A 27720-nucleotide genomic window follows, 5' to 3' on the forward strand; every position below is an offset into this window, starting at 1 on the left:
GTAACTCACCTCCTCAATGCCCCAAACTCTGTCCACCATCTGCATGGCACAAGTCAGGAGTGTGATGGAATACTCTCCACTTGCCTGGATGAGTGCAGCTCCCACAACACTCAAGAAGCTCGGCACCATCCAGCACAAAGCAGCCTATTTGATCAGCGCCCCATCCACCACCTTAAACATTCATTCCCTCCACCACCGACACACAGTGGCAGCAGTGTGTACAATCTACAACATGCACTGCAGAAACTCACCTTTGACAGCACATTCCAAATTCATGACCTCTACCACCCAGAACGACAAGGGTAACAGATGCATGGGGACACCACCACCTGCAAGTTCCCCTCCAAGCCATTCACCATCCTGACTTGGAAATATATCACTGCTCCTTCACTGTCACTGGGTCAAAATCCTGGAACTCCCTTCATAACAGCTCTGTGGGTGTATCTACACCACAGGGACTGCAGCGGTTCAAGAAGGCAGCTCACCACCACCTTCTCAAGGGCAGCTAGGGATGGGCAATATATATTAGTCTTGCCAGCAATGCTTACGTACCATGAACAAAAAAAGGGAAGGGTACATTCTGAAGGTCACTTTGAAGGTTTGAAACTGTGTGAAAGGACTGGGGGCAGGAAATTGGAAAGAAAAGCAAGAAAGAAATAACTTTTATTTATACAGCACATTTCACAACCTCAGGACATCCTAGAGCACATTACAACTAATGAAGTATTTTTGAAATGAAGTCACTCATGTAAAGTAGGAAACGCGAAAGCCAAATTGCACACAGTAAGGTCTCATAAATCACAGGTTTTAGTGACATTTACTGAGGGATGAGCACTGGCGAGGGCACTAGGGAGCTCTTCCCTGCTCTTCTTTGAGTAGCACCCCAGGACCTAAACTACTTCTTTGGGGGTAAACATGGACCCAGTTTTACATCACATCTGAACAGTGGCACCTCAGACAGTGTAGAACTGCAACTGAAAGTTCTGGATTTGAACAGTTGATTTTCCGAATCAGAGGAGAGATTATTACCAACTGAATCCCAGCTGACAGTAATGCTGGCTGGGAGAGAAAATATGCTTTTTGCATCTTGTGGGAAAAATACCTGGACCTTGATGGGAATTGAAACTGTATGTGTTAAGAAAATCCCGTTTCGGATGCTGGACCTGAGCTTCTGTGGAGCTAGGGGGCAGGACTGGAGAGCTATTGCATTTCCTGTTTTGACTGTTTAACTGGGACTGAAAAGAATAAATCCCAAGGCTGAGCATAAAGCATGATTGGGTCTGGTCCCATCTTTAGACAGTTGGAAATAAAACTGTGCCAGCTGGGCAATATGGAGCTGACACCCCTAGTAAGATGGTGTAGATAAATCTAGCAATTACATGGGCTATGCCACAGGGTACAGCAGGCACAGGCTGGCCAAATCTTCTCACGGAGAGCTCCTGGGAAGCTCTTGTCTTATTGGCACAACGCTTTGGGGAAAAGGCATTATCAAAAGGCAGCTGTGTTTTTCCACTCGCCTACAGTTTAGGACTAGAACAGCGATCTTTGCAAGTTTTGATAGTCAACCAATAGGAAGACTTTTGTGATAAAACAGGGATGGGAATATTGGGCGAGGTTTGCACACGGGACCAGAAATTTATGCCCAGAGTCAATGAAGCTCTCGCTGGTGTGTCTGGTTATCCATCCCCACCGGTGACAATTTCCACAGCGGATGGGACCGGGAAATCCCGCCCACTGGAACAGGAATACCTTGCTCAGGCCTTGCTCAGGCCTTCAATCAAACCATGGCTGATCTACATCTTAATTCCTATATCACGCCTTCCCTCCAGAACCCTTAACAAACTCTATCAGTTTCAGTTTCGAAATTTTTGATTCACTCCCTGCTTCAACAGATATTCAAAAGGCATTTGATAACCACACAAGGGGTTATTACTCAAGATTAGAGCTCATGGGGTTAGGGGCTATATATTAGCAGGGATTGAGGATTGATTAAACAGAGAGTGGGAACAAACAGGCCATTTTCAAGGATAACCAGAAAATTTTTGGAAATACTCAGCAGGTCTGGTTGCCTCTGTGGAGAGAGGAACAGATTTAATGTGCTGGATTTTATTGCGGGCTTCGGGCTACTGATGCCGGGGCTCAAAGTGTGACCGAGCCCACACTTGCCGACAGCGGGACTGGCTCGGCAGTTTTACAACAGAGAGCCTCCTATTTGGCCACCAGTAGGCCCACCATCCAGTTAAAGATGGTGGGCATGATTCTGATGCTGCCTGCCCAGTCACAGTGCCGGGAGCTCTGAAACCTCAACAGTGGCACCAGGAGACGATGTCCCTGAGGAGGGACAGAAAACAGTGATTGTGCATGAAGGTGGCAGATGAAACATTATGTGGAGAAATGTGAAATTATCCATTTTGGTAAGAAGAGCAGAATATTTTTTAAAAGGTGAGAGGATAGTCAGTGTTGCAATTCAGAGGTTATTTGATTCACATAAAGGGAACATGCAGGTACAGCAGATAATTAGAAGGGCAAATGGTATGTTAGCCTTTATAGCAAGGGAGTTGGGCATCAGCAGGGAAGCCTTGCTGCACTCACACAAGACTTTGGTGAGGTCACATCTGGAGTACTGTTTACAGTTTTGGTCTTCTTATCTTAAGAAGGATATATTGTCTTAGAGGGGGTAACAACAGAGGTCCTTTGGATTGGTTTGTGGGATGAGAGGGCTGTCCTAAGAGGAGAGATCAACTAAAATTGATCTATATTCTCTGGAGTTTAGAAGAATGAGAAGTGATCTTCATTGGCTTGAATCTTCCAATGTCCAGAGCAGCCAACTATGGACTTAAGCCTGTGTTGTGCGTCGGGACCCTGCGGAGGTCCTGACTCGTGCACATGCGCTGAAATTGCCCGGGAAGATTAAACTTCCAATGGGTTGATTTGTTCTGCCCTGGACACTACGCGAATATCTCTGACACGGAGCTCAGGGTCAGAGACTTGAGCCAGATACGCAGGACCTATCCTGGAGATGTTACGCTGTTTTGTATCTGGTATAACTCAGTGATCAGCCAGGACAGCTGAACTGAGCAGCACAACTGGCCCCTCCACAATCTCATCCCCTGACCCGATACAAATACACCCCCCAACCTGACCTGACTACCACCCTGACCTGATCCAATTACTCCCCAACCTGACTACTCACCTGACCCAGCCCAGCTACCCACCAACCCAACTATCCCCCCAACCTGACTACCTATATGACCCGACTACCCACCCAACCCAAATCAACTACCCATCTTCCCGGCTATCCCTGACCCAGCTACAACCCCAACCCAACTAGTCTCTTACCAAACTATCCACCAATCTGATTGTCATGCTTGACCCAACTATCGACCCAACTACCCCAACTCAATTAGCCCCTGCATCCAGGCTATACACCTCCACCTAAACTGACTACACCCTCAAACCAACTGTTCAGCTGACCTGCTAACCATGCACTCACCAGCTCACCCACTCATTCACTGACTCAATCATCACCCACCCACTCACCCAATCACTCACTCATCCAATCACTCACTCATCCACTCATCACCCATTCACTCACCAAACAGCTCATTTACTCACTGACTCACCCACTCACCAACCACTTACCACTCATTTACCGCCCACTCACCAACCACGCACCCACTCACTCCCCAATCACTCTCCCACTTACTTACCCACTCACCACCCACCCACTGCCCACTCACCACCCACTTATGCACTCACTACCCCACTCAATCCCACCCACTCATTCTCCACTCACTCACCACCCACTCACTAGTCACTCTCATTCTCTCACTCACCACTCACTCACCAAATCACTCACCCATTCACTCATCCATTGACTCATCCATTCACTCACCCACTTTCTCACCCATTCACCACTCACTCACCCACTCACTAACATACTCACACACTCACTCACCACACAATCATCCACTCATTCACCAACCCACTCACTCACTAACCTGCTCACACATTCACTCACTCAACACTAACCCACTTACTCACCCACTTACCCACTCACCCACCCACTCATTCACCCACTCACTAAGCTACTCATACACTCGCCACTCATCCACCCACTAGCCACTCACACTGTCTCACCCAGCACTCACTCACCCACTCACTTACCCACTCACTTACATACTCACCACTCACTCACCCATTCACTCATCCATTCACTTGCCCACTCACCACTCACCCACTCATTCACTCACTCACTCTCACCCACTTACTCACCCACTCACCTCTCACTCACTCACCCATTCACTAACCCACTCACTAACCTACTCACACACTCATCCACTCACTCACCCACTCACTCACCCACTCACCACTCATTCAGTCACTTACTCACCCAGGCACCATCCACTCACTCACCCACTCACTCACAGACCACTCACAACCTACTCACTCACCCACTCACCACCCACTCACTCACCCACACACCCACTCACACACCCACTCACCATCCACCCACCAGCCACTCATCACCCATTTCCCGCTCACCACCCCTCACTAGCCACTCTCATCCACTCACCCACCCACTTACACACGCAGTCACCTCTCATCCACTTACCCATTCACTCACCCACTCACTAACCTACTAACACACTCACTCACTGACCCACCCACTCACTCACTTACTACTCACATACTCACTCACCCACTCACCACTCACCCACACACTCACTCACCCACTCACTAAGCTACTCATACACTCACTCAAGCACTCACCACTCATTCACCCAATCACTCATTCACCCACGCACACACTAATTCACCCACTCACCCACCCAGTCACCCACTCACCCACCCACTCACCCACCCACCCACTAACTCCCCAAACACCCACTCATTCACCCACTCACGCACTCACCACCCACTCACCCACCCACCCACCCACTAACTCACCCAATCACCCACTCACTTACCCACTCACTCACTAAAGGCTTGAGACCTTTAAAAGCCTACCTGAATATGGCAGCTAATGTCGTAAAAAGGGGGTATGTCCTCTCTTCATTTGTCTTCTCCTATGTTCACCAGTCTTGCCCTGAAGTGTTTGTGCTGGCCTATTACAGCTGCTGCCAGGATTGGAAAAGCTGACCAAAGATGTGCAATATCTTTGGGGTACAGATACGTAGCAGTAATAAGCAGTAATGGAACATCATTGCTGCTGACCAGCAGAGCTGGGCCACTGAAATATATAAAATTCTTAGAGGATTTGTCAGGCTAGATGGTGGCATAGTGATAACATCACTGGACTAGTAACCTAGAGGCCCAGGTAACACTCTAGGGGCATGGGTTCAAATCCCACCATCTCAGTTGGTGGAATTTAAATTCAATTAATAAATCTGGAACAGGGTAACCATAGCAACTATCATTGATAGCTGTAAAAACCCACCTGGTTCACTAATGCCCTTTTCCTTATCTGGTCTGGCCTCCTTACGACTCCAGACCCATAGCAATATGGTTGATTCGCAACAAATGCTGGCCTTGCAAGTGACACCCACATCCCATGAAGAAAAAAATTGCTGAGAGGCTGCTGTGGATGGAAAGTGTAGAAATAGGGCTTGTCATCTCAGGATAAGGGATTGGCCATTTAGGACCAACACGAGGAGCAATAGTTTCATTTAGAGGGTTGTGAATCTTTGGAATTCTCCACTCCAGACAGCTGCGTTGAGTTATCGAGTGTATTCAAGACAAATTGATAGACTTTTGGGCACTGAGGGGATCAAGGGATATGGGGATAGGGTGGGAACTAGAATTGATGTATAAGTTTAGCCGTGATCCTATGGAATGGCAGAATAGGCTCAAGGAACCCTATGCTCCTATTTCTTATGTTCCTTTGTTTTTTTGGAAGAGAAGTTCCAGATTTGTGCTACAGTTTTTGTGAAGTGCTTCCTGATGTCACCCCTGAACAGACTGGCTCTAATTTTAAGCTTAAATCTCTTTTTCAGGACTCTTAAGCCAGAGGAAACAGTTTTTCTCTTGCTACCCTATCAATTCCTCTAATTATCTTAACCACCTCAATTATATCACCCCTTAATATTTTATACTCAACTGAATATTCTGAAGTCTAATCTGTGCAACCTGTACTCATGATTTAACTGTTTTAGCCCTGGTGTCTTTAGGTCACAATTTTACCCATGGGTAAAGTGCCCTCTGGCTTCTGTTCTCCAAGGAAATCAGGCCCAACTTCTTCAATCTATCTACGTAACTGAAGTTCCTCATTCCACCAGCCTGGCTATGTCCTTGCCTCCTCCCAGTATTTCCACAAATTTTGAAATGGTGCCCATGCACCCAGTATCAGGAACAGTATGGTTCTCACACTGACCCCTGGGGAACTCCACAATAAATCTTCCTCCAGTCTGAAAAGCATCCATTAACCACTACTCTTTGTTTCCTATCACTCAGCCAGTTTTGTATCCAGGTTGTTACTGTCCCTTTCATTCCATGAGCTCTAACTTTGCTCACAAGTCTGTTGTGCAACGCTTTATCAAATGCCTTTTGGAAGTCCATATACACCACTTCAACAGTATTGCCCTAATCAATCCTCTTGGTTACCTCATCAAAAAACACAAGCTCGTTATTTAAACACAATTTCCCCTCAACAAATCTGTGCTGGCTTTCCTTAATGAACCCTCATTTGTCCATATGACTATTAATTTTGTCCCGAATTATCATTTCTAGAAAGTCCCCGACCATTGAAGTTAAACTGACTGCCCAATAGTGGGTGGTTTTATCATTTTTGGACAAGGGTATAACATTTGGATTTCTCTCATCCTCTGGCACCACCCCTGAGCATAAAGAAGATTGGATAATTATGGCCAGTGCCTCTGCAATTTCCACTCTCACTTCCCTCAGCATCCGAGGGTGCATCTCATCCGGCCCTGGTGCCTTATCTTTCGGTGCACACAGCCCATCCAAAACCATCTCTTTATCAATTTTAAACCCTCCAAATGTCTGAATTACCTACTTTTTCACCATGACCTAAGCAGCATTTTATTCTTTGGTAAAGACAGATGCAAACTATTCACTTAATACCTCACCTATGCTCTCTGCTTCCATGTGTAAATCCCCTTTCTAGTCCCTAATCAGCCCTAATCCTCTTTTTACCACCTTTTTACTGTTTATATGCCTATAGGAGACTTTTGGATTCCCTGTTATATTAGCTACCAGTATCTTCTCATACTCTCTCTTTCCTTCTCTTATTTGTTTTTTCAATTCCCCTCTGAACCTTCTATATTCAGCCTGGTTCTTGGTTGTATCATCCACATGACATACATCATTAGAACACTTTTTCTTCTTCATCTTACTCTATCTCTTTCATCATCCTGGAAGTTCTAGATTTGTTTGCCCTACCTTTCTGCTTTTTGAGAATATACCTTGGCTGTGCCCGAACTATTTCTTCTTTAAAGGCAGCCCATTGTTGTTACAGCTTTTCCTGCCAACCTTTGATTCCAATTTATCTGGGTCAGATCCCTTCTTACCCCATTGAAGTTGGCTTTCCCACAGTTAATTATTCTTACTCTGGATTGTTCCTTGTCCCTTTCCATAGTCATCCTAAACTATACAATGATCACTGTCCTCTAAATTTTCCCCTACTGCCATTTAATCCACTTGACCCATCTCATTCCAAGTACCAGGTCCAGCAATACCTCCTTTCTCATTGAACTGGAAAAATACTGTTGTAAGAAATTTTCCTGAGCACAATCTAGGAACTTTTGCCCCTCCCTGTCTTTTCAACTACTACTATCCCAATCTATATTTGGATAACTAGAGCCCCCCACTATAACTACACTATAATTTTTGTACAGCCCTGAAATTTCCATGCAAGTTTATTCCTCTATATCCTTCCCTCTAGTTGGTGGCCTATGGACTACACTGAGCAATGTAATTGTATCTTTTTTGTCCTTTAGCTCTACGCAAATAGATTTTGTCCTTGACCCCTCAGGGACATCCTCTCTCTCCAGCACTGCAATGCTCTTGTTAATTAATACTGCCAGCCGCCCCCCTTTCCTCCTTTTTCTATCTTTCCCGAACACTTTGTATCGAAGAATATTTAACACAAAAACATCACCACAATGGCATATTTCCATGTAGCTATCTGTGCCTGCAACTCAGCAATCTTATTTACCACAATCCACGTCTTCACATATATGTACAGTAACCCTAATTTAGTCTTTATTACTTTCCCCCTTACACTGAACCCACCTAATGCCTTACTATTCCCTACTCTAATTCTATCTATCTCTCCCAATATTCTGTGCACCTTGGTATCTCTTTCTAGTATGACCTGCTGGTTCCCACACCGCTGTCAAGTTAGTTTAAACCCTCCCCAACAATACAAGCAAATCGCCCTACAAGGAAATTGGTCCCAGCTCTGTTGACGTACAATCTGTCCAGCCCGTACATCTACCCCAGACATGGTCCCAATGTCCCAGGAACCTAAAGCCTCCCTCCTGCACCATCGTTCCAGCCATGCATTCAGCTGCTTTATCCTCCTATTTGTCGACTCACTTGCACGCGGTACTGGGAGGTCCTGCTTGCTAATTTCTGACCTAGTTCCCTAAATTCTGACTGCAAGGTCACATCCCTATTTCTGCCTATGTCATAGATCAGTGTGCTGAATGGCCTGCTTCAGTACTTTCCCTTCTATGTATTCAGTGTAAAACATGCAGTCTGAGAGAGACAGAGGGGAACGTATAAATGGAGAGACAAGCAGAATAACACACACACACACACACACACACATACACACACACACACACACACCTCTCTTACTGTATGTACCCAGCTTACAATGCCTCCTTGTTGGGAAGGTCTGATCATGGTCTCTGTGAGTCATTACAGTATTTCTGCTGTCCCAACAAGGAAAAGCCTGTCAGTTCCTTACAGAAATCAATTGTAAAACTTTGGTAAAGAAACACAAAGGTGTCAGTTTTATAAGGAAAGGACTCCCTCCCTCTACTCCCAGAGAATCTCTCGGCTCAGTCGCTGCACACAAGAGACTAATAGGGTAAGACAGCAATGACATCATCTTGTTTGTGTGGTCCAAGATTAACCTTTGACCTATTTATGAAAGAATTTGCATCAATGTTATTTTAACACAATTCAATGACAGTTATGTCGAATTAAAGTAGTAGAAAGCTGGAAAGAAATCAAGACCCGTATGACACTGTGGAGAGAACAGCCCATAAGGCAGCAGTCTACAGTTATAAAGACTCTTTCTCTTCCTCTATAGTTGAGTCAGGCAGTCAGAAGCCCTTGCTGTTAGTAGCCAAGTTAATTGGAGCTGTTGGTTTTGCCTATTTAGGGGTGGGACACTGTTTCTAGCTTTTATTCTTCTCCTGGGAGGTGGGCTGGTTGTTTGGAAAGGGGCCATATGAAGTCATCACAAGCAGGCCCCAGACCAGTTAATGTTTCTCCAGTTCCAGGCAGAAGCCAAATGTCACTCGCTCTGACCAGGATAAATCATTCACTCCGACTAGGATAAATCACTCACTCCAACTGGGATAAGTCACTTGCTCTGACCAGGATAATTCACTTGCTCCAACTGGGGTAATTCTCTCACTCTGACTGGGATAAATCTTTCACTCTGAATGGGATAATTTACTCACTCCAACCAGGATAATTTACTCACTCCGCCTGGGATAAGTCCCAGAGGTCTTTCACCCATATATTAGCCCTTTGTTCTCCTGAGCTGCTGTCAGAATGCCTGACTGTAGAGCCAACGAATATGTATAGGAAAGTGAACCCTTTGGGCTGTTGAGAGCAGATATATCACTCGCGTTCAACGTCAATAGTGACCTCTATAAGGCGGCCTGACATCCCTTAAGAAGTCGAGTGCATTTTTGTCAGCCCAAGATCCGATAAAGTGAGCAAGACCCAGTGACTAGACAAGGAGTCGTTGTTATTGGAATATACAATGTGCTTCCAAGTGACTTCCTTGCCTTTGATTGGGCAAGAAACAAAAAAAAGGAAAGAAGAAAATGAAAATGTTTGATGGATGGACCAGAGAATGTTTGACATGAAACGTAAAGGTATGTATAACTGTAACCTGTAATGGCAGGCACAGTGAGGCACCTCAGGGACTGCATCGAAAGGAACTGATCTGCATTGACTTTACGTAATGTTAAAATTGAGCTGTTATCTAATGTACTTTTACAAATTTGAAGTGCAGTCATTGTTGTATTGAAGAAAGCATAGCTTATCGTCTCAGCCAAGAAGTGACACCTTTGACAGTGCAGCAGTCCCTGAGTACTGCACTGGAATGTCAGCCTGGATTATCAGCTCAAGCCTTTGAAGTAGGACTTTTGAACCCATAAGCTGGTGGGTTCGGAGGTGAAAATGCTACCACTGAGCCACAGCTGCAGTCGTATCCTAAGCTGCCCAGTGGGAATCTGACCGGGCTGAATCGACTGCTCCTTTTACACCCAGTCTGATTTCACATTCCATTGGAGGATTTCGAGGCTATTTGATCTGATCCATGTCAGTTTCCTGCCATGCGGAGTTAGGTTCTAATGACCCCCACACTCTAAGGCTCAGTCTGGAAACCAACAGTTGAATTTATTTCACATTAAACAGGTAAATGAACAGTATTCAGTACAATCAAGATAGGTAGAGTAAGCAGTCCAACCATTACTAGTGTCTTCAAAAGGCCAAAACAATAATTCTGCTTTCACATGTGACCTCACACTATAACATTGACAATAGAAACATGAACAATAATTTCATACTTGGCAAAATTGGAGCCACTCTTTTAGCTCAATATCTACTGACTTCACAATGGCTCTGAGCTGAACTCAGGCAGTCAAATATAAACCTAAAATTTGGATACTTCTGGCCACAATGTTGTCCACCAAAGAACCATTTGTTCTGCCCCTTCTCACTGGCCCAAGCCATAACTTCAACCCAGATAGAGCTGTCAATAAAAACCACAACTCCCAGGATCTCAGTCGCCTGGATGGTTGGATGAATTAATTCATTGGTCAATGTCAGATGTCTAAATGAGTCCCCATTCAGATATAACGAGACCGATCAGACTAAGCATATCAAGGGGCAGAATTTTCTGCTCCAGTTGGTGGTGGGCATGTTTGGTAGTGTGAGTGGACAATATGGTGAGAAAGCCAAAAATGGGTTTCACACTGTCGTGAAACCAGTTTGTGATCATCCACTCCACCTGTCAATAGCGAGTCACAACTCCTGCCGCCACACGTCAGGAGCCTAATTTCAATACTTTAGCATCTCATTATAAGCCTTGCTCGCCGGAATCATTCTCTAACGTAGGATCATCCGGGCACGATTACACACGCTGACATGTTTCACAACTGTACATCTGGCCATCTGGTGAGTTGCACTTTGCTCAGGACTACAAGGTTTGTTTGTCTATCTTGCTTCAGTCAGCACTCGCAGTCATTAGCGCCAGGCTTCACAGGCAGTACCACATCACTTTTAGGGGGGCTCTCGGGCAGGTCTCTACCTACCAGACCATCTGTAAGGCAGGGGCGGCTTTTAAACGGTTGCAGGCTTGTTTGGGGAAGGGGAAGAAGCGGCCTCAGGCAACGGAAGAAGATGCAGGCTGAGGGCTGTACTGAGGAAGGAGGGTATCTCAGGGTGTGTGTGGGGAGCACATGTTGATCTGTGCAAGTGGTCTCAAGATGGTGAGGACTGAGGAGGCAGTCTCCTGAGGAGATGAGGTCAGGTGGAGATGTGAGGGTATGTATGAGAGACTGAACGGTGATGTCTCTTGAGCTGGTAGTGAGTGAGATGTCAATGAATGTGTGATGGCCTTGTGAGTATATAAGTTTAGAGTGATGACATAGTTGCCTTACCCCGGCGGCATATACGAGATCATTCATTCTGCTTCTGCACTGGATGGCCAACCTCTTCTGAGCAGCGTTGATCACTGATCACTGATCACTGATCACTGCCTCCCAAGCTGGAATGGTGAGATTACTGGACCTCCTGCGGCCAGAGCAGGGGTAGAGGACATCATCACAGGCCTCCAAAAGGCATTCCAGTGACAGGTCACTGAACTTTTCCTGGCTTTCAGGGCCATGTCTTCACTGGAGTAGTCCTGGGTTGCAAGCATTGAAAACTGTGTGCAGGGCTGCAGAGTGCAGAGTGCAGAGTGAGGAAGCGGTGAGGTGGGGGTTGATTCAGAGGCCACCTGCCAGCGAGGTAGCCTGTGGCTGCATAACTAATGAGGTGGGAAGCAGACAATATGGCATGAAATCCTGCCATTGCGGCCAGCAGGTAAAACGTAATTTTTCATGCCCACGACCGCACTTAGTGCAAATCTGAGTGATTCCACCCAAGGTCTTCCTGAGCTATACAGCTTTCTGTCTTGCCCTGACAATGTGAAATTTCACCAGACTAATATAAAGAAGAAAATAAAGACTTGCAATGATATAGCATCCCACGTTGGAGCTGCCCTCTCTCAGATATGAGAGGTTAAACTAAAGACCCTTTGCCCTTCCAGATGGATTTAAAAGATCCCATGACATTATTCCAAAGAAGAGCAGGGGAGTTCTCCCCAGAGTATAAAGCAATCTCAATCCTATGACAAGCATCACTAAAACAGATCATCTAGTCATTTAATTCATTGCTGCTTATGGGAGATTGCCATGTGTAAATCGGCTGTCGTGTGTCCTATATTACAATAGTGACTGCATTTCAAATACACTTAATTGGCTGAAAAGTGCTTCCTGAAGTCCTGATGGCATGTAATGTGCTGTGTAAAAGCAAGACTTTCCTTTTTACTGCGCATTGAATTAACGAAGGACCCTTAGAAGAGTTTTGCAACTCCTCATGGCTTAGAACAATTTGACTAGAGGTACCCTTTGCATCTGGTACTCTGAAAAACCTAGATTCAATTGATCTACAAATGCTTCTCAAAGATATTATCTGCCATTCACTCCAGTCACAGAAACTCTATTAAAAGTACAGCTTGAGGATTGGTTGCTCTAGTTGGGAAAACTGTGCAGAAGTCATCTTACAGCGAGAGGAGATGAAATGCAAACAGAGTATTCTCAAATGTTACTAAAGAGCTCAAATCTCAACTAATCTCAGTCCTTTAAACCTTTCTATCCATTTATATAAAATTAAATAGGGTTCATCCTCTTAAAGTTAATGAAACCCAAAAGCAGTAGCACAAAAAAATGGGACAATCGCCTACAATCTTGAAGTTTTTGATTATTTGCTTTGATTGTCAAATCGCTTTCTTGAAAGAAGAATCCATTAATTTATACTATTCCTGCAGGAATCTTAGGCTGTTTTGAATGACACCGTGTTGTGTTTTTGGGTTTGTGCAATGATTTGCTGTTTTTGTGTTAGCTACTCTATTTCTGGGTGAATGCTCACTCCCGTAAGTGAATTCTGCTTCCTCTAAGATCCACAGTGCACCATTTTATAAACCAAGGCTCAGTTGATGGCACTCTCAGCTCTGAGCTAGAAGATGCTGGGTTCAAGCGGCCTCCAGAAAATTGAGCGTGAAGTTTTTGGCTGACACTGAGGGAGTGCTGCACTGCTGGAGGTGTTGTCTTTCGGAAGAGAAGGTAAATCAAGGCCCCATCTTCACTCTCAGGTGGATGTAAAAGACCCTGTGACACTATTTCAAAGGAGAGCTAGGGACTTCTACCCAGTATCCTCATCAGTATTTATCTCTTTACCAACATCTATAAAAACAACAGAAAATCTGGCCATTATCATAATGTTGCTGCGGGATAAAGCATTTTGCAATGTCCTGATGCCAGGAAAGGCCCGACATGAATGTTGAGGCTGAATACTACAGAGTGGGGGATGGGGGGAGGGGGGTGATTGCGGGCGATGCGGTGAGGAGGGGGGGGATGTGGGTGGTGAGCCAATGGCACGACACCGGAGGCCATGTCAGCATGGAGTTGACATGCTGCACGCCAACCCACCCCACAACCATAAAGCACTACAGGGCTGATTAACAAGAGCCGACTGCTACTTAGGCCCCTCATTGGGGCAGAAGCTCCGCCCTCTGGAGCTGCCGGCCAATCCAGTGGTAGTGCCAGGAAGGTGCCAGTGGCCGCTGCTGAGACTGATGGAGAAGAAAAGACACCAAGAATTTGGATCCCCAGAGCAGGTAAGGCCGGGGTCTTGGGCCAGGAGAGTTTGGGTAGGTTAGGGAGAGGGACAGTGCTGGAGGGAGGGAGGGGTGGGCTTAAGGGACAGAGTGCATATGAGGGAAGGGGGTTCAACCTAAGGTGGAGGTGGAGGCATCCTGTGATCAGCTAAGGGCAGCCAAACATTTTTTGAAGGGGGCAGCATATTATCAGGGCCAATTGGCTTGATAACAAGCCTACTTGACCCTTAGTTGTTCATTTAAGTAAGGCGAATGATTTCAGCACCCGCCCACCCACTGCATTATGGGGTAAGCGAGGAGGTGGTGAAATGGGCGAGCACCCATTTTTCATAACTTCCCCACCACCCCGCAGGAAACACACCTGCCAGAGGGACATAAGCATCAATCCTTAGTCATTTGTTATGACGTGGCAGATGATGTTTGCCGGGTGGACTAAATCCACAAGGAAAATTTGGTCATGCTACCACAATGGTTTTGCGATTTGTATTTATTATGAGAAGATGTGCGCACTGAATTCAGAAGTAATGGGTCCACCAAGACGTTTAGAGATTTTTAAAAATTAAATTAAAATACTTGTTAACAAAATATAAGATTTCAAGCACATACACAAGACTACATTACTTACTACTATAACAAATACGAAAATTCCTAATTGACCTGACTCCCAGTTACACACCCACTTTAAGGCAATAGCCTAAAATATATTTTAGATTTAAAGCAAAATCAGCACATTAACACAGTACCCACTTGACAGTGGAATTCCAATTGGGTGTCTCCAACTTCAGTTACTTTACACAGCAGACTTATGCACAATGACTAGAGGTTTCCTGAAAGCTGTGTTACACACTCCTGTTAGATCTTACATGGTCCTTTTCTCACATAGCCTTTCATTCTCCTTTATATATGTTTTCTCTCTTTAATATGTAAATTCTATTGTTCTATATGCCTTTGAAACTCAATATAAAAACTTTCATGTTGCCAATATTGTCAGTAACCTTTGGAAAAAATAAACACCTTCCTTAGCCTTGCTTATCTGGCTTGTTGCAAACAGACTAACATCCCTTTGCAATACAATAATCCCTTCCCTTATAAAAAAAAATGCAAATTCCCTTCACACTTTATATACTAAGCCATCCATATTTACTCATTAGCATCTCAAGCACATTTCAACACCCAGCTTCTTTTGTTGATTTCAAGCTTGCAGTCTTCTTGACTCCAAACGTAATTAAATCACACAGACAGAAACACCTGTACTTACACCATAAACTAACTTTACAATAACCGAAAAAAATTATGAAACTTACTATATTTTTGTCACACTTTCTTTTTCTAAATGCCCAATAGCTTGTTAAACAGCACTATGACGCAAGAATTGTAGACCCATGACTGAAATATCAAAATCCAAGCCATCAATCCTCCCTTCTTTACACATGGTTAATTAAAGTAGCATTATATGAGACAGGGGATAATTTCAGTCAAATAACTGGTTTATTTATATAATAGGTAAATGGACAATGTGCGATTTTCATACTGAGCTCAGTTATGGGAAAGCAATAATGGTGCTGCTCACTAACTGAACATTACTTCATCCTCTGAAAGTATATTGATCCAGACTTTGAAAACACAGAGGAAGTTAAATTGGATAGCCTCTGAAAACAGATTCGGGGATTATGAAGTGCGATTAGCCCGCAACCGTTCAATGTAATGTGGGCAGCATGCCAACTTGGAGTTGCTTGCTCATTATAACGATTTCTGTATGCAGCCTGCATTATCCACACTGTTCATTGGCTACATGCATCAGCAGGAGGCCCAATATCTTTAGCTTGCATTACTTAAAACTAGCCTATACCTCTTAAAGAGACAGTATATTGTGATTGGTAAAGGTGCTGGAAATTGTTCTGTAATTGAATCTGACCTCAGGAAGAGAGGAGAATGGCTGAACATGGGAAGATGTGAACACCCTGGTTTTACAATGCTGCATTGGAGGTCTTGATTGAGGAAATGCAAAGGAGGATAGATGTTCTATATCCCCAGGAAGCATGAGGCTCACAAAATAAGAAGCCCACACTATGAAAATCATACATTTTCCAATCACCAATGTTGTATAAACAAACTGGACTAAGTTGAAATTATCCTTTGTCTCTTAAAATATTACTTTAATTAATCATGTGTAAAGACAAAAGGATTCATGGCTTGGAAGGTGGTATTTCAGTAGTAGGCCTACAATCCATGGGTCATAGTACTGTTTAACAAGCTGGAGAAAGAAAGAAAGACGAACATTTATATTATACATTTCCTGGCATCGGATAGCTATGAGACTCAATGCCAGGAGTTTAGTCCCCAAGACCTGGATGCAGTGCCACAAGAAGTTTAATGAGCTCACTCAAGTGGTTAAGGTCAGTAAATGCATGTGCAAATTCCAGATCCTGTCAACTGCACCAATATTCTCACACATTGCTCCATTCACCCCCATCAATCAGTGATCAAGAATCTGTATCAGTAATTCACATTCATATGCTTCACCCCACACTCATACTTAGCACTGTTGCAAACCTCACAACCACATCTCACAACTTGCACACACTGCTAGCTATTCAACCATGACAGCCACATCACCCAAACTCACTGCACCAGGCGTACACACTCACACGCTTCCCTCTCCCTCATTGGACAAGGTGGCACACAACCAAAGGTAGCAGCGACTAACCGGAGGAGGTCAGTGGTGTCTGCATATTTTAACCCATGGGGAGATGGTGCTGGCCATCATGGGAAGGACCACTGTTGAAGCCATGGCCACCGATGGGGCTGAAGCTATTGAAGATGCTGGTATCCTCAAACCTGGTATCCTCACAGTCTGCTTCTCTGTCATTCTTAACTCTTCTGACTTACAAACTGCAGATGATATAAGCAGGCACTTCCTACTGTCTGCTCGCACCTCACCACAACCCAACCCTTGTCCCTTTTCCATTTCAAGATGCAAGAACCCAAGAATTGCAGCCTACCCAGGCAAAGGAGGAAGCAGAAAGACAGCGATGATGAAGAAACATCATCATTTAATTCCAGCCAGCAGCTCAAATACTGACAATGCATATATTTAAGACGATAGCAAAGAGGTGGGATCTGCACATGGCGAGACACCCGGCTGAGGTTTGCTGCAGTCGGGAAAAAAGAAAAAGAAAAAAGATAGATTTGTATCTATATAGCACCATTCACAACCACCAGGCCTCTCAAAGCACTTTACAGCCAATGAAAACCTATGAAGTGTTGTCACTGTTATAATGTAGGAAATACAACAGCCAACTTGCACACAGCAAGTTCCCACAAACCGGAATGTAATAATGATTGATTAAGGGATACATGTTAGCCAGCACACCAGAGATAAATCTCCTGCTCTTCTTTGAAATAATGGGATCTTCCAAGCAGATGTGACCTGGGTTTAATATCCCATCTGAAAGAAAGTGCCTCTGACAATGCAACACTCCCCTAGTAGTGCACTGGAGTGTTAGTTTTGAATTGGCAGTGGGAAAGGATAGCACAGGTACCTGCTCACTGGAGGGTGAGATAGACTTTCAACTGAAATAAGAAATAGATGGTTTGTTTCATCTGTACAGTGAGATATAAAGATAAAGATATGAGTTCTGCTGCAGAGGACTCAGTTGAAAGCTTTGATGGGCCAGGCTACAGAAAACGGCTAATGGGTGTATACATCAAAATACTCAGTGTATTGGGAAGACTGCCAGAAAACTTGCTTTCAATGTCAAGCAATGTGGAGGAGGTTGGCATTAATTGGGTCAGGGCTTTGCACAAAGCTTGCAGCTCATCCTTTTCAGCATAGGGCTGCCGGCCAACTCTAACAGCACACAAGTATGATGCAGCATCTGAAAGCCACTGTCTCAACTTCCATTACAGCTCAAGCAACAGCTACTCAGTGTCTGACTGCTGCAGTGGAAGCTCAGACTGCTGCCCACATAGCTCCAGATATTAGTTTTCAAGAGGGCTTCCAGCCTGTCAAAGCAGTGCAGCAGCCTTTCCTCCAACAGATTATTAGGATCGCTCAGTTATTGCCCCATGGGAGTGGTGGCGATTCCGTGAAGCATGAGCCTGCTCTGTTCTCTCAGGTTGACAGCATTTGTGCTCGCACTCCTGGCACTCAGCCATCGCGCTGCTGTTGCCTGACTGACAGCCAGCCCAAGCTGCTGTTGTCCATGCTGACACAGTGCCTTCGGAGGCTGGCCGTTCCCGGCCCAGAGCTGCCTGGGGGTTGTCCTCCAAGTCCATCAGCAATTTCCTCCTCTGAAAGTCACCAGCCATGCTGCAGCACTGGGCTAGCACAGTGTAGAAGCATGGAGACAGGCAAAGACACACAGGCACTAAGCAAGTGTACAAATGTGTCTGTAGTTTTGTATGCAATATGGCATGGTTTCATTTATAAATTTACATTGCCATGTGGATTTTGTGTTGCATTCTAGGCAAAGAGACCAGGGAAGGTAAGGAGGGTGGCTCTATTTTTAAAAATTAATTCATGAGATGTGGGTGTCGCTGGCTGGGCCAGCATTTATTGCCCATTCATAATTGCCCTTGAGAAGGTGGTGGTGAGTTGCCTTCTTGAACCACTCCCTGTGGTGTAGGTGCACCCAAAGTGCTGTTAGGGAGGAAGTTCCAGGATTTTGATCTGGTCTGTATGTGAATAACTAACTCACGTCTGATACCAGTAGCCTCAGCCCCAATACCCTGTTTACCATCCAAGCATGTGAGCTGAAACACACTGAGTGATGAACCATCCCTGGCTAATTTCTCCATCTTGACAGCAAGTGAGCGACTCAAATCATTCTATGAACTTCGCATACTTCTTCTGTGCAGCTTCATCAGTATACAGCATATTGTAGATAGTCTGTACTATACACGTCTTCCCCAAGGCATATACTATAGATGTTATATAAGTTTACTTCTTTTCCTTGAGTTCCCTGTCCATTGACAGCTCCAAAGCACAGTACTGCGAACTCCACCACAGGGAGGGCAAGGAGGCAGGTCCTGAATCCACCCTAGCCAGTTCAGGGATCAAACCCCGTGTTGTTGTCCCCAAACTGATCCAGACTGGCAGGGCCAACTGAGCCACACCCACTCCCTCCCAAGGAATCCGAGTTGCTGTGGCAACATACGCTTTTACATGCATACTGTAGCCTGGAGCTATGGATGGCAATGGTAGAGGTTTGAATTTCTTTCTATTATATGGCTGACTAGAAAACTCTCCCACTTTTACCGCCTGCCTTTGACGTGTGTTGGTTTGACACTCAATCTGTTTGGCAACATAATAAATGCACCTGCCTTAGAATTGGACTTGAACACAGCTTCTGGCTCCGAGGCAGGGACACTATCACTGCACCACAAGACCTCCTTTTAAGTTTATAAGCTCACGATACAATACAGATTACACATGGAGTTGCCTCTAGTCCTCATATAATGCATTGGATGGATGGGTAACATTCTTTGCTCTTTCTAACCAACTCTCAGGAAGGTGCTGTTCTGCTCGCTGCACTTTCCGGGAATCCTGGTGGTCTCACTGCCGCTAAAGATACTATCACACTAATTAGCACTTGGGAGGGGAGACAGGTTGAGGCTGGAGGACTGACATTCACTCCAAATTTAGTTCTACACCTTCCCTGAGCAGGTACAAAATCCGACATACACCGTTGGACCACATACGAATTATTCACTTCAAGGTGTCAGGGGCTATGTCGAGGGGAACTTTGTCCTCTGCCAGCGTAAGGTGCCACGATCACCCAATTTGTGTCACAGGACGGGAGGTTTGCATCACACCATCAGGAGTTTCCTCTTGTGTCATAAACACCATTAACCCCCAGGAATAGTCACCCTGACCACGGCACCTACTGTCATTACTTTGTCAAATCCAAACTGGCCCTGAGACACACGTGTTTCAGGGTTTTTTTGACTATTTTATCCAGTTCATTTAAGAATTGTGTTTGAAGGGAAAGTGCATTGAAATAAGTTAATAAAAGGCAATGTCACAAAAGGTGGTTAAAATATTAATGGGCTAGACTTTGACATTGTTTCCTCCAAAGACTGTAAATGATAAGCAATTTGCTCACCTGCCTTGTCAGTCAAAACTATCCATCTCACTTCTGTTGTGTTGGCAATCCCCATCCTGGAAGTTTGGCAAGGATGGTCTGACAAATCAGATATTCTCTCTAATGAACAACACCACTAAGAATGTTAATTTATATTGGCCAATAAAAGGGAAGCTTCAGAAAGGTCTGTCAGAAGCTGACCACTCCATATTGCTTCTTGCAGGAATACTGAGTTTCACCTGGATCTTCCTCTTGGGCCTCAGCTTATTGCTGTCCATTTCCCTGGATCTGACTGATGTGCAGCACAACACATATTGCTACCAGCTGTCACAGTCGTACTATAGAACTTCCTTCGTATGTCTCAGTATTAGAGGCTTGTTCCTGGAAGATATTTTTGGGGAAACGCCCACTAAAATGCCAATATATAAAACCAGCAGAGACCCACTAAACGTTTGCATTCAAATTAATATCTTTATTTTTAACAACACTTTTTTGAATAAAGGATTTCTACTTATCCTTTCAGCAAACAAAACTTCTCGCTCTGGAAAAATCTACATATAGCAGTCAATGTGTAAAAACAGGCCTAGGAATATAAATGTAAATGTTGTCAACAGACTGGCGTTGTGATTGGTTTCTAGTCCTGGAATATGAAAGTCTAATTGGCAACAGTTTTCTCCTGAGTCGACAAGATAGGTTTACACCTGATGAGCTCAACTTCCTCTCTCTTCAGGTACCATGCCCTAAAGGATGTTGATGGCCATGGATTTCTGCGTTTGGTCCATGATTACGCTTGGCAATGTATTACATTGTTTGTCATTGCCTTCTGCCATATATGTATCAGAAGAATTTACAAGTTGATAATCAACCTGTTTTGGCCATGTTACAAACACACCTTCCATGGCCATCAAGTCCTGGGGTGGAACTGGGATGGGGGCTTGTGGCTCTGAGGTAGAGATGCTACCCAATGTACCACAAGACCTTCTGGGCTTGAAAATTAAAGAAATAATTACAATAAAGTGTAAAAAGCGGGAACTCTTCAAGTCTAAAGAGCAGGCATACTAGAGTAATTAATTAATTAAAATAAGATAGTGATGGCAGGACAGATAATGTGTTGCTGCTGCAGCATATGGGAGCTGCTGGATGCCAAGGTAATCCAGAGCGAACACATCTGTAGTAAATGTTTGCAGCTCGAGGAACTTCTGATCCGAGTTAAGGAGCTGGAGTCGGAGCTGCAGACTTTGTGCCACATCGGGGAGGGGGAAAGTTACCTGGACACTTTGCTTCAGTAGGCGGTCACATCTTTCGGATTAGGTAATTCAAATTTGGTTTGTGATCAGGGACAGGAGTGTGTGACTGCAGGTGAGGCAGGTATGGGGACACAGGGGGTAGCATTCGAGGAGCCTCAGCCCCTGCAACTGTCCAACAGTTACGAGGTTCTTGCAAGCTGTATGGACAAGAGCAGGGAGTACAGGGATGATGAGTGAACTGACCAGGGCACTGTGGTACAGGGAGCCATTCAAATGGGGGAGGAAATGGAAATGTAGTAGTGGTTGGGGACAGCATAATTAAGGGGATAGATACTGTTCTCTGCAGCTGTGACGTGAGTCCCGAAGGCTGTGTTGCCTGTCCAGTGCCAGGGTTAAAGGACATCTCTTCAGGGCTGGAGAGGAACTTGGAGTGGGAGGGGAAGGATCCAGTTGTTGTCATCTATGTTAGTACCAACGACACTGATAGGACTAGAAAGGAGGTTCTGCTGAAAGAATTTGAACAGTTAGGTGCTAAATTATAAAACAGAACCTCTAAGGTAAGAATCTCGGGATTACTACCTGAGCCATGAGCGAACTGGCATAGGGTAAATAAAGTCAAGGAGTTAGATGCTTGGCTCCAAGATTAGTGTGGTAGGAGTGGGTTCCAGTTCATGGGGCACTGGCATCAATACTGGAGTAGAAGGGAGCTGTTCCAGTGAGATGGGCTTCACTTGAACCATGCTGGGACCAGTGTCCTGGCAAATCGAATAACTAGGGCTGTAGAAAAGGCTTTAAACTAAATAGATGGGGGCGGGGGGAGGGTTCTGAAGAGGGCATACAAAGACTTACAAAGCAAAAGGATATGGCATCATTATAGGGCAGCTATTTAGGTAAGAATACCCAGAGTGTGGCAGGAAGGGACAGAGTGTACAAACATCAAAAAACAGCAACAAATAGTGTAAAAAGGGGAAAAAATGGTAAAAAGGCAAAATTAATGGCTCTTTACTTAAATGTACGTAGTATCCAGGATAAAAGAATTAACGGCACAAATAGAGATTAATGAGTGTAATCTTATAGCCAAAACAGAGACATGGTTACAAGAAGATCAAAGCTGGGAACTAAATATTCAGGGGTATGTGACTTTTCAAAAGAACAGGCAGGAAGGAAAGGGTGGTGGGGTAGCTTTGTTAGTATGAGGTAGAATAAGTACAATAGCAAGAAACTATCTTGGATTAGAAGGTGTAGAATCCATATGGGTGGTGGTAAGAAATAACAAGGGGAAGAAGACACTGGTGGGAGTAGTCTATAGGCCCCCTAGCAGTAGCTATACTGTAGGACAGGGAATAAATCAGGAGATAATGAGAGCATGTAACAAAGGCAGTATATTAATCATGGGTGACTTCAATCTTTATGTAGATTGGGAAAATCAAATTGGCAGAGGTAGCCATGAGCAAGAATTCATAGAGTGTATTCGGGACAGTTTCCTAGAACAATATGTTGTGGATCCAACCAGGGATCAGGCTATTTTGGATCTATATGGTAATATGTAATGAGGCAGGTTTAAAAATGATTTGAGTGAAAGATCCCCTAGGAAACAGTGACTATACATGTTAGAATTTAGCATTCAGTTTGAGAGTGAGAAACTTGGGTTGGAAACAACGATCCTAAATTTAAATAAAGGTAATTACAAAGGAATGAGAGCAGAGTTGGCTTGGAGTGAACTGGGAAAGGAACTGAGAAAGCAGAAAAGATGGTTGATAAACAATAGCTGATGTTTAAAGAAATAGTTCATGACTCACAACAAAGATATATCCCAGTGAGGAAGAAGGATTCTAAGAAGGGGATAAACCAACCATGGTTAACCAAGGAAGTTAAGGAGTGTATCAAATTGAAAGAAAAAAACATAGAATGTAGGAAAGATTAGTGGTAAGCCAGAAGATTGGGAAAGTTTTGAAAACCAACAAAAGATGACCAAAAAATAATAAAGAGGGAGAAAATAAACTTTCAGGGTAAGTAGTATAAAAATGGATAGTATGAACTTCTCTAAATATATAAAAAGGAAGAGAGAGGCCAAAGTGAACATAGGCCCCTTAGAGAAAGAGGCTGGGGAAATAATAATGGGGAACCAGGAAATGGCAGACGAGTTGAATAAATACTTTGCATCAGTCTTCGCAGTAGAAGGCACTAATAGCATACCAAAAATACTAAATAATCAAGGGGCAAAAGGGGGTAGAAAATAACTACAATAACTATCACTAGAGAAAAAGTATTAGGCAAACTAATAGAGCTAAAGGCCGATACACCCCTGGACCTGATGGGTTGCATCCTAGGATATGAAAGGAAGTAGCTACGGAGATAGTGGATGCACTGGTAGCAATATTCCAAGAATCCTTAGATTCTGGGAAAGCCCCAGAGGTTTGGAAAACTGTCAATGTAACACCCTTATTCAAAAAGGGAGGAAGACAAAAAACAAGTAACTATAGGCCAGTTAGCTTAACATCTGTCATTGGGAAAATGTATGGAGTCTATTATTAAGGATGTAATAGCAGAGCATTTAGAAATGCAAAATATAATCAAGTAGAGTCAGCATGGCTTCATACCTGACAAATTTATTAGAATTATTTGAGGAGGTAACTAGCAGGATAGGTAAAGAGGAACCAGTAGATGTAATATATTTGGATTTCCAAAAGGCGTTTGATAAGGTACCGCACATAAGGCTATTTAATATGATAAGAGCCCATGGTGTTGGGGGTAGTATATTAGTATGGATAGAGAATTGGCTAACTAGTAGAAGACAAAGAGTTGGGATAAGGGAAGCATTTTCAGGATTGCAACCTGTAACTAATGGAGTGCCATGGGTTTCAATGCTGGGGCCACAATTATTCATAATATATCTTAATGACTTAGATGAGGGAAGTGAATGTACTATCACCAAGTCTGCGGATGACACAAAAATATGTGGGAAGTCAAGCAGTGAGGATGACACAAGGAGTCTACAGAGGGATACAAACAGGTTAAGTGAGTGGGCAAAAACTTGCCAGATGGAATATAATGTGGGAAAATGTGAGGTTCTGCATTTTGGCAGGAATAAGGGAGCTGAATATTATTTAAATGGAGAAAGACTGCAGAAGGCTGCAGCACAGAGGGATTTAGGGGTCCTCGTGCATGGATCACAAAAAGCTAGCATACAAGTTCAGCAGGTAATAGGGAAGGCAAATGGAATGTTGGCCTATATTTCAAAGGGAATGGAGTATAAAAATAGGGGAGTCTTGCTAAAACTATACAAAGCACTAGTTAGACCACACCTAGAATACTGTGAACAGGTTTGGTCCCCTTATCTAAGGAAAGAAGGTTCACTAAGTTGATTCCAGATATGGAGGGATTTTCTTATGAGGAGAGGTTGAGTAGGTTGAGAGGTGACCTTATTGAAACATATAAGATTCTTAGGGGGCTTGACAGGGTAGATGCTGAGAGGTTGTTTCCCCTTGTGGGAGAGTCCTGGGCCAGAGGACATAATCTCAGAGTAAGGGGGCACCCATTTAAGGCAGAGATGAGGAGGAATTCATCTCTCAGAGGATAGTGAATCTGTAGAATTCTTTACTGCAGAGGGCTGTAGAGACAGGGTCGTTAAGTATATCCAAGGCTGCGAGAGACAGATTTTTAATCGGTAAGGGAATCAAGGGATATGAAGAAAAGGCAAGAAAGTGGAGTTGAGGATTATCAGATCAGCCATGATCTCATTGAATAGTGGAGCAGACTTGATGGGCCGAATGGCCTCCTTCTGCTCCTACGTCTTATGGTCTTATGGGCTCAATAAAATATGAGGGTGAAACACACTATTTCCTTGAAATATGCCTGCTGTAATGTCAGTGTGTACCATCAAAAAGACAATTTCCTAACTATTAATCTTGTCCTTGTTTGGGGATTCAAGTTTCATAGCAACATTAAAACTGCTACTTCCTTGAGTCTAAGCCCATTGGAATTAGACTTTGTCGTAGCTACAGAGGGTAAACTGTCATAATTTTCTTTGTCTATAAAATCAATGCTGATGTACATTTTTATTTCACCTGAGAGATTTCTAAAACATTTACATTCAAATCTAGTACATCTTCATTTTTAGCACAAAGAATAGTTTTGAATAATAAGTTGTATCAAATAAATATCCCTGTCATTTTGTTACACTTAACCAATTCCATCATCTCATCCACCCCTCTCTTGCCACTTCTCTCTTCCCACCCCTCCCTTGTCACCCCTCTCTTCCCACCCCTCCCTTGTCACCCCTCTCTTCCCACCCCTCCCTTGTCACCCCTCTCTTCCCACCCCTCCCTTGTCACCCCTCCCATGCCATCCCTCCCATGCCATCCCTTCCCTTCCATATCATCCTAATTGTATGCCACACCATTCGTCTCATGTCATGCCTATCCCACTCTTGCTATATGGACATACAAATTAGGAGCAGGAGTAGGTCATCTGGCCCCTCAAACTTGCTCTGCCATTCAGTAAGATCATGGCTGATCTGACTGTGGCCTCAATGCCACACTCCTGCCTACCCTGATAACATTTGACTCCCTTATTACTTAAGAAGCTATCTACCTCTGCCTTAAACATATTTAATGACCCTGCCTCTGCCGAAGAGAGTTCAGAACTCACGACCATCTGAGAGAACAATATTCTCCTCATGTCCATCTTAAATGGGAGAACCCTTATTTTTAAACTGTGTCCTCTAGTTCTGGTCTCTCTCCTTTCAGCAGCCACTCTGTCAAGCCCCCTCAGGATCTTATATGTTCACCATCCCTCCCATCAATCTCGTCCCTCATGGAAATAATCTCTCCAGCCAGGTTGTTGGGCTCTCTTTACCTCTTACAACATTCTGCACCAAACACCCACCCCACCGTCACCACTCCCACCACCAACTATTGGCAGCTGTCTGTGCATCACACACTCAAGTCCTCCGCATCCTGCACATGTCCCCACATGATAACAAAATAAACCTCCCCCCCCAACCCCCAACAGATGCACTCTTTGAATTGACCAATTAAAACAGTGGACAGCCAAAAACTGAGTATTATTATAGATTACTGCACATATTAAAACAAAGAAATCTCACCCCCAACTAAATCTTACATATTGTACATCACAAAAGCTTTGCACTAGATATTCTATATACTGTATCTCATCAACAACAGGCCAAATGCTATAAAGAATGTAATATTTGTAAACTAGAACTGTGTTTTCAGAAAGATCAGCAAATGCCAGACAGGGACCTCAAACCAACCAATGATTCTCAGTGTTCTCATGGATTCATGATATCACTCCCAGTGCTGAACTGAATTTCTGCCTTTGAATATCTACTGAATTTTTGCTATTTACACGTAATATTAGTCAATCTCCCACTGCACGCTTCACAGTGAATCTGAGCAGAGTTTCTCTTATCTGTCTATTGTCTTCTTGTTGGTGCTTCTATCACTTCTGTCACCTAATCTGCTTCCCTGTGCTCTCCAGTTTCTCTCCTTTCTCCTCTCAGTCCTCATCCATCAGCTGCGGTTCAGTTAGGAGCATTCTCACCTCTCAGTCAGCAGAACGCATGTTTGAGTCCCATTCCAGAAACTTGTGCATATAATCTAAACTAACCCTACATTGCAGTAGTGAGGGGTGCTGCATTGTTAGAGATGCCATCTTGTGGATGAGAAGCTCAACTGAAGCCCCTTTTAACCTCTCATGTGGGCAAAAAAGATGCCACAGCCCTAACTTGTAGAAATGCAGCAGAATTATTCCCAGTATCCTCACCAATATTTATCTCTCAATCAACATTGCTAAAAAAAACCCAACAGATTATTTAGTCATTATCAGGTTGCTGTGTGTGGAACCTTCCTGACTGCAAATTGACTGTCACATTCCTACATTACAGCAGTGACTATACTGTAAAAATATTTTATTGGCTATAAAGCACTTTGGGATATTCTAAGGTCATGAAAGGTGCTATATAAATGCAAAACTTTCTTCTACTTTCTCGGCTGCTCACACGGGGAGGAACCCAGTCAGTAACGCTGTTGGATTTCAGGTTGAGGATGTGGAGAGACGTGGAGATGTGGAGAGACACCTGGCCAAACCCAGGGGCCAGGAATATCAAGAGAAAATAAGGCTGGTGGAACTATGGCTAGATGTCAGAGCCAATAGAACATCGATATTATAAGTACGTAGACCTTATGACTTAAAACCAACACCCGTAAATGGC

The sequence above is a fragment of the Carcharodon carcharias genome, chromosome 19 (assembly GCF_017639515.1).
Source record: "Carcharodon carcharias isolate sCarCar2 chromosome 19, sCarCar2.pri, whole genome shotgun sequence".
In the NCBI taxonomy this organism is placed as follows: domain Eukaryota; kingdom Metazoa; phylum Chordata; class Chondrichthyes; order Lamniformes; family Lamnidae; genus Carcharodon; species Carcharodon carcharias.